Source organism: Cynara cardunculus (genome assembly GCF_001531365.2).
Source record: "Cynara cardunculus var. scolymus isolate 2C chromosome LG 16, CcrdV1, whole genome shotgun sequence".
In the NCBI taxonomy this organism is placed as follows: Eukaryota; Viridiplantae; Streptophyta; class Magnoliopsida; order Asterales; family Asteraceae; genus Cynara; species Cynara cardunculus.
Genome location: NC_037543.1, coordinates 1,142,204 through 1,152,070, shown reverse-complemented (window position 1 = coordinate 1,152,070; position 9,867 = coordinate 1,142,204).

Sequence of the window (9,867 nt, the reverse complement as noted above, 5' to 3'; positions counted from 1 at the left end):
AAAAATTGGATTAAAAATTACACAAAAAAATGAGGAATTTCAAATAGTTAATTTGATACTAATATCGATATATTTTTGTCAAATTTTTATGATATCGTCAAACATATATTTTATTCAAAAAGAAAAACATCATTGCTTTCTCAAAATCACATAAAGTCATATTATAACATCGACTGAGATAAAGAATAAAATGAAATATTAAAAACACGATGTATCTCGCTGCATTGCGCGAGTACTCTTCTAGTATATATATATATGTTTCCGCAATGTAAACACCTTTTATTGTTTATGAAACAAAAAATACAATTAAATTTTTTGAGAAATTATGAACCGACTACATATGAAACAAATATATGTTAATTAATATATTGAATTATAGTCTTAGATGAAAAAAAAAATCATGTGAAACAATAATTTACGATAATAATTTTCACATTTATCATAATATATAAAGTTCTCAAATTATTAGAGCATCTTCAACAATTATGTTAAAAAGTTTATATAATATAGTATGAAAAGTCAAAATCTCTAAAAAATATACATCCAACTCCAACAACTATTCTATTTTAGCAATTCTAGCATCAATTATATTAATATAAATATTCAATACATTTAATAAAATATTATTTCTTTCTCTTACACGTTTAATTTCAGTAAGTTTAATAGGTTGGATGTGATTAAAATATTGTTTCTCTCTCTTCTGTAAAGTTTTAGAGATTTCTCTAAATTTAGAGAGTTTTACAATTTGTCTCTCCTTTTCTCTATTTTAGCATTGAGAATAACACAGCTGTTGGAACAACAAAAATGCTAAAATCTCATTTTTCTTCATTTTAACATAGTTGTTGATGTTCTTAAGCCCTTGCACCATAAAAGAGGTGTTTGTTTACCTCTTAATAGTTCCATCAAGAGTCAGCCTCTGAATTGCTAAGAGGTGAATCTTGTTTGACAAAAAAAAATTGTCTCTTAATGGTTCTAAAACCCTCTAAATAATTTTGTATATTGAGTCTTCCTTAACCATTCAACACTCTAATTTCATTTTGAATAATTATCAAACAATTATAATTCAGTTTGCACTATATTATAAGTGCCTCTTAATCATCATGATCATTTAATCATTGTACACTAACTCATTCAACAATTGTCAAACAACCCCTAAATATTACAATAATAATATTGTCTATTAATTTTTACTAAATTATTATTAAATTTGCATAACTTTTTTAAAAAAAAGTCATATTTTAATTTATTTATGTATAATGGAATAATACTGAAGTGGATAAGTAGCAATAAATGTAGAAAATGGGCATCTCATAAATTGGATAAATGTTGTCTCCTATCTACTTTCTTTTCATGGGTCTAGATTTGGATTATATTTATATGGTGTATGATTTTTAAATAATACAAAATAAATATTGCATTAAAAAGTATCGTACTAACCATAAGGGTGGTGTCTGATTGATTTGAACAGACTCCAAAGGTCAAAAGTATCAAGAGGTCACATGTTCAAATCTAAGGAGGAATAAAAATTCCCTTGTGGCCACGGAGGTTCAAATGCGGTGACTCCGGGCTATCTACAAAGCAGGGCTATCTACAAAACAAGTGGTCGTTCTGTGATTAGACGGTTCGCATAGCGGGTTGGATATCCAGGTTAATAAAAAAAGTATCATACATTGTCTTGATTTCTAGAACTTTCGTTTTGTTGTCTAAAATGTAAAATTTCAAATATTTAAGTACCTCAGTAATTGATTTAAGCATTAACTGGTTACCAATACTGATATGACGAATGCATTCAACTCAATATTATTTGCTGAAGTGGCTGATGAAATTGATTTTTTAAAGTTAAAATTATTTTGAAATTTATTTATTTTTATTAGGATTTTATATATTATAATTATATGTAAATTATATATTTCACATAATTAATTATATATAAATTCTAATAAAATAAATAAAGTTACAACTGATTTAGATTTCAAAAATTCATGTCACTGTGTTGAATGTTGTATCAGCAATGGTAACCGATTAATGCTTAAAAGTTAAACCGGTTATCCATATATTTAAATGTTTGAAACTTCATATTTTAGGTATCAAAACGAATGTTTTCAAAGTACGTTATCCAAAATAAGAATCAAGACAAAGTACGTTACATTTTCATACAATTTGTTCGATTTTATTTTTATTAGATATATAATATACATATTTGTCACAAAATAAATCGTTATTTATTGTTGTTTTAGCTTTAATATTGTCATGTGTAAATACTAAATACATATAAAGTTTGTTGGTATTTATTTGTATTTTGTTCATCGTAAAACGTAATTACATCATATTTTTTTGCACTAAAATTACACGTGGATCGTGCGGCCTTGGCCGCGACCTGGCTCACCGGCCAAGTCGCTTGCACACCATTTATGTTGACCATATATGGTGATCTCATGGTTCGGCGAACGAGTGGTTAGTGACCGATAGCTCCCAAGTTGATGACATTCCTCTCAGCAGTTGGCACTCGAGGAACCGCGGGACACTTCATATAGAGCAAACAAGTTTTAGGGATTAGATGCCCATGCAAGGACCTCAACTCTCATTAGGAGGTCGAACCAAGGACCGATGGAAGTTGGGGCTAGCCTGCCCACCTCATTGGTTAGAGGTCCAAGGGTCCATAGAATAAAAAATGGATTCTTGATGTAATTTCAGTTCAAAATTATATATAATTTGATCATTTTCGTGTTTTTCTTCTTTTGATTTTCTTCTCGTATTATATATATACACACACACACATATATATATATATATATGTATATATATATATATATATATATATATATATCGACTTGGGATCACGTGAGACCCGCTTGTTTTCGTGAGATCCGTTAGACCACTTTTTTACACTTAGGAACTTCACAGCAAAACGTTGTGGAGATAATCTTCACAGTATTTTTGCTGTGAATATTCGGTTTTCTTTTTACCTTCACAACATTTTGCTGTGAATTTCAAGTGTTAAAGACTGGTCTCATGGGTCTCACGAAAACAGTCTGGTTTCACGTGAACCCAACCCTATATATATCCACCAAAAGATTTTATATATTATTTTTAATTATTGACGGGGTCACGGGATGTTTCACATTATATTTAGTGGTCATTTCCCAACGCTTACCAGGGTAAATATTTATCAGTAAAATTCAACATTATCACTTATTTACTGGGTAAGATTTTAGTTCACCAAAACAACATCATATGCAACAATTTACATGATAAACACTAAACATGGTAAAAACCATCATCCTCACTTATTGGGTAAGACTCTTGTCATTGACTTCGCTCTTACTGGAGAAAATTCTTGGTTTTTACCATTTATTTCTAATAAAAAAATATGTTCGGGGTTGTTGGTAGTTGCTGAATGGTTTGGTGTAAAATAATTAAGTGGTCAGAATAATTAAAAGACTCTCATGATATAGTGCAAAATGAAATATAATTGTTTGGTAATTGTTTACAATGAAATTAGGACGCTGAATGGTTAAGAGAGACCTAGGATGCAAAATCATTCAGAGGTTTTTAGAACCATTTAGAGACAAACTTTTTTTTTGCCAAACAAGATTCATCTCTTGACGATTCAAATGATGTCTCTTAATAAAACTATTAAGAGGTAAACAAACAACCTCTTAACTAAATAAACATTTGGTAAACGGTCCCTTATTCATTCCGGTCTTATCTCCACCCGATATGTATGTATTTTAAAGCAGATAAGATTTCAATCGATTGTAAAAATACATTTTTTTAAATAAATAAAATTATAAATAAATGTTTTTCTTTTGAAGTTTAATATTAAAATATTGATGTCTAAAGAACTCTTACTAGTTTCTTATGTCTGATTCGTTAAGAGGTAGAGTCATTTAGACTATTTGTTTTTTTTTTTCCAATGTTTCTGAAACATTTATATCTTATTTTCCCCTTATTTGATAAGAGATAAACCAACATCATATTTGCTTCTTACTGTTCTTGATACCTTTAGCAATGACGTTTCTCAATCGATCAACCTTAATCGATCATTTATCTCAATTAATCATTACCAAATCGATCCTCACATCTCTCAATTGGTGTATTTTAATAGAATTTTAAATGTGTTAAATACAATTAATGACATATTTTCGTTTAAATGAATGTTAATTATATAATTTAAATATAAATTTCTTAATGATGATGAATAAATATGCGAAATATAAATTTATCTATAAATTCCACATTATAATTTTCTAATGTAAAATAGATAATTTAAACAAATTCAGACAGTAATCAATTTACAAAAACAAACAGTCTTATTAATTCAAATTTCAGACTTCAGCACCAGTCCTTTTATTAATCAGAAGTGAAATAAGAATTCAGACTTCAACACATATTAAAAAAAAACATTTTTTTATTAAAAAGATATAGGTAACAAATTTTCAAAAGTTTAATAAAGTATTTATTCTAAAACAAAATATTCAATAATTTAATTATTCAAAATAAAAAATTTCAATTATTTTTAATTTAAAAAAAAAAACCCCTGACAATTCAAAATATAAAAGTTCCTTTTTAGCCTTTTTGGGTTGGTCACTGAAACTGAATTGGGCTAATTAATCGGCCCAATAAGCATTGACAAATTTGGCCCGTTTATAAGGCCCATTTAAGGTCCGGCCCAATTCGATAAAACCAAAGAGCCAAGCCTTTTTTTATATGTGTTTTTTATTTTTATTTTTTATAGTTTAAAAATAATATATTTGTTTGTCATTTAACTTTGAAATTGACAACAATTGTTTCTAAAAATTCTCACTTTCCTATGAAACTTCCAAATTTTGAATGCTTTATTTTAAATTTAATTTACAGGAAAATACTTAAAGATTAATTATTAAAAGGATTTAGGGATTGTTTCACAGTTACTGAATGATTTGTTATAAAATGATTAAGCAGTCATAATAATTAAACTTATGATATAATGCAAAATGAAATATAATTGTTAAGAGTAAAATTAGGGTGCTGAATGGTTAAGAGAAGTCCAAGATACAATATAATTCAAAAGATTTTAGAACTATTAATAGACAACATTTTTTTGTCAAACAAGATTCATCTTTTAACAATTCAGAGGCTGACTCTTAATAGAACTATTAAGAGGTAAATAAACAACTCCTTAGTTGCTGAGTGAGCAAAAAAAACGCCCCCTTACAATGGTGTCCTTATAGATAGGTTCGTGTGGGGCCGGTTAGGGTTGTTGGTAATCAACTTTTTACCCAAATTATTAGAGCATTTTTTTATAGGTTATCCGAAATAGGAAAAAATGAAGATTTTAGGTAATTTTTTTTGCTTTAAACAAATATTTTATTAAATATATGAAATATTTTAATAATATAATCAATGTTGTAGTCTCCAAATGAAAATATTACATGAGTTGTTTTTAAAGGTATTAAATTTTAATTGTTTATTTAAGAAATTTTTTGAAAAACCTGTTGAAAATGTTGTAAGAAACGATATTAGAACTTTGTAACGAACTGATGGTAAGAAATATATGATCGTATCCTGAAAAAATGGTTGCAGGTTTTCACAAACATCTAAAAAACTTGATTTTTTAAGAAAAAAACAACGATATATACATCTGTGTAAAACATAAAATGTTTGCTGTTTTTATAAAAATAACTTTTAACAGTCAAAAGAATAATATTGAAGCGGATAACAACAATTAAAGAAGACAAACAGAAACGAATGAAATTAGTATTTGTTTAATTAAAAAAAGGTGTCATCGGAGTAACGTTGTGAGCACCATTGGAACCTTGTATTTTGAATTTTCGTTGTGTTATGACTCCATTTGCCTATAAACACGCAAACATCTCTTCACACACAGTCATCTCGAGCGGTTTCGAGTGTTCATAGAGATGGTGATCAAGAGTTCGATGATTGTAGCTGCAATCGTATTGGTCCTAGGATTACTATCTGTCGGAGCTGGGATTGCTGCCGAGCTCACGAGGGTTAAGGTCAGGATTTAGATTACGTACTGTTGGAATTATCACGTGGGACCCACTTGAGATTCGCTATGATGATCATGTGGGTCCCACAAAAGTTCATTGGAATCATTATGAAAACTGCAACTGAATAAGCTTAAAGTCTTTTGATAAAGGTATGTGACTCTAAAAATGAATGATAACGCCTAACAACGATCTTATATGATTTTGGTGGTGTGACAGGCTTCTCAAATAAATATTGTGGACTTTGAATGTGTGTACCCAGACAGTCCAACCATGGGCCTTGCTATAACAGCTGCAGTGGCTCTTCTGCTTCTTCGTATCATTGTTAAAGTAGCAACTGGGCGTGGCTATTCGTGTTGTCGGTTTCACCCTAACATACCTAAACTGATACGATATTGTATTATTTTAGCATGGTATGTGTTCCAATCTTATTAGAACTCGATCCTCACACGAGTTTGTTTTGTCACAATATTTTACTTCAGTAATACTAGGTTAGTAGAGACAGATTCGGGATTTTTAGAACACAGATAGTTTATTAAGAAAATTTTGAAGGACAACTCACCAGTAAAACATTAAGTTTGCTCCCTAGAGGTCATTACTTCAAATTTACTAAAGGCCGCCAGAAGGTTTGCCTAGCTGTTAACTTCAGGGTCCCATAGAATTAGTTGATGTTCACACATGCTGATGAGCTGATCCGAGCATCCACGATTACAAAATATATTCTTAAGACGCCCTATAATGTCTTTCACTGTTATACAGGATTTTCTCTGTTGTAGCGGTCAGCCAGTTTATTGCAGGTGCAAAGCTTTCTAAAGTAAAGGATTTCAAGATAACGGACACAGGTCTAGAGTGTTACTTCTTAAAACCTGGGATGCTCTCAACGGCGGCATTTGAAGCTCTCGTGAGTTTGGTCCTAACCCTTTTCTATTATCTCGTGATCGCTTCAACTCAAAACGTACCGACCAAACCACCTTTCTCTGAGATAGAGGCACCATCAGTTACAGAGGACCCCAAGAAGCCACCATTGCTTCCGCAGATGCCATGAGGGTTTAATATTAACAAATATAACAACACCCTCCAACCGCATGTCAGTCTTTCATGATTTTTTGTGTGTCAGTTGTTTAATTTTTATTCTCGCGACATTTTTCTTTACGTAAAAGTTGTAATCAGGAGGTTTTGTGAACACGGTGTTATTTAGAATTCAGTTCTAATTTGGAAATCCTTAATTCAATGTAACAGTCGTTGGAACGTCTAGCAAGAAGAAATGAAAAATCTACGATTAGTTGTAGTAATATGTACTATCTTATAAATTAGCCTTAATTATAAACATCGTCCACGTGTTTATAAAAAATTTACGGATTTGGTCCCTCATCATTTTTATATTATGGATTAGGTACTTGTGGTTCATTTTTGTTATGAGCTAGGTCCCTAACACTAAGTTTCGTTAAATATCTGGTTGTTAAGTCCCCCATGTGCCTCTCACATGAGGGGTATTTATCTTTTCTTTATTATTTTTTATTTTATAAACTTATGAAATATTAAACATAAATAAGAGAGTTACGAGTCGTTTACCAAACGCTTACTCAGGTAAGCGTTTACCAAGTCATATTACCTTACCGAATGAATATGGTAAGAACTAATAATCTTACTCGGTAAGAACGAGACAAGGACCAAGAGTCTTACCCGGTAAGTGAGGACGACGACTCTTACCAGATTAAGCGCTTACAAGGTAAATTGTTGCATACGATGCATGACAATGAGAGAACCTTACCCAGTAAAAGACATGGATAGGATTGAACATCTTACCCGATAACTGTGGGTGGTGACTCGTGACTCTTATCCGGTTAGGATTACTAGGTAAGATTGTTGCCTACAATGCCATTTTTATGGTAGAAAATTTTACCTGATAAGATAAATGAGAACAGTGATTTTTACTGAAAAGTGTTTATTGAACAACATTTTATATTTTAATACTTAACCCTTTATTAAAACCCAAGAAATTAAATTTTAAAAACATAGTTTTCCTTTTGTCATACACACACATTTAATTTGAAGGAGAATCATGCAGAAAGCAGTAAAACTTGTAAGAAGTGTGAAAAGGGTCAGATCACATATGATTCTAGAGTAAAATCACATGGGATACATCACGTCCAAAAGGACACAGACGACTTGGTCAATGCGACTAAGGTTGCGTGAAAACTCACCCGCACAATGGCTGGTCAACGTGACATCTCATTTGATTTTATTCTAGAATTACATATGATTTGACAACGGAAATCGGGACTAGACATGAAAAAGCTCGATCAACGTCCTTCTCTCCCCACGCTCGAAACATGGAGAAAAGCAAAAGCAAATACGAATTCCATCCACACGCTTCATTCAAGTCTAAGACTTCGTGAAAGATTCAAGGAAAACGATCAACATGGTACAAAACAAAATCAACGTTTTTCTCGTACTTCTTATCAATTTACCGCGTTCTAATTTGACCCCGAATTTATTTAATATACCTAGATATATACATCATACGTACTGTGTTCTTTAAAGGAAAAACCATTGGAAGTTGACGTTTTTTAGTCTCGACAAGAAACAGGAGTTCGGTCCCACAATTTATTCCTTCGGCTTTATATATTCATTCAAACTCTTCGTACATTTATGCCTCCAACCTAATTATAATATAAGAAAATGTCAAATTCTCAACCAAGCGTCAATCTGATCTGAATTCTATAATTTCAGTTAATCTGGTTATTTTGTAATTTATAATTTTAGATCGATATTTTACTCCATTTTCTTACAATGTTTGTTTTTCTTATTGTAATTCATTGATTACCAGTTATTCCGTATATATGATATATATAAATTATATATATATATATATATATATAATGTGTTGTACAGTGTGGTTTAAACCATTGTTTACTAACTCAAATTGTAAACCGCATCGCATAATGCGGTTTGGTAAAAAAGGTAAACTGTCAACGACACCTGAAAGATCTAAACCTTGTTTTACAGTGGGATGTTTACGGTTTTTACGGTTAAATAGACACCCCTAGTTAAAATTATTTAATCTGATAATAATGTCAAAAATAAAGTAAATATTACTAATTTTATATTAGCATCGTTTTGAAAAACTTATTAATTAAGTTATTAAAAGGGTAAATTGCATGAAAAAGTAACATATTTTAATTTGATTCATATTTTGGGTAACGTACTTTCAGAACTTCCATTTTGATACCTAAGATGTAAAATTTTGAACATTCTAATACCCGGGCAACCGATTGAAACATTAACCGGTTACCATGCTGATGTGGTATCCATTAATTCAGTAGTATTTGCAAAAGCATTAATCGGATAACACATCACTCGCCGCATCAGCATGGTAACCGGTTAATGCTTCAACCGGGTACCCAAATACTTAAATGTTTAAAACCTTACATTTTATGTTACAAAATGGAAGTTTCGAAAATGTGTTACCCAAAATTAAAATCAAGTTAAAGTACGTTACTTTTTCATACAATTTGCTCTTAATTTATTAAAACTAATAAATAATGTTCACTCATATATCTATGATAATTGAATTTATATATAAAATAGATGTTAAAAAAGGTCCATTTCTATAAATAAAAGAGGGTTTAAATGAAAACTTTAAAAATAAAAGAATGAATTTCAAATTTTTGGTCGGAAAAGACCATTTTTGCAAATAATTCCAACCATTTTTTACAACTAAAAACACGCTTTCGTCCTTAGTCGTAAATTCCGAGGTTAATTCAAATTTCGTAGGTTTTTATGACCTCAATTTGGCCTTTTCCTTCTATTGATCACACCATAAAACCTACACCATACCCATTTTCGTTTCATAATAACACCATCATTTGAACCG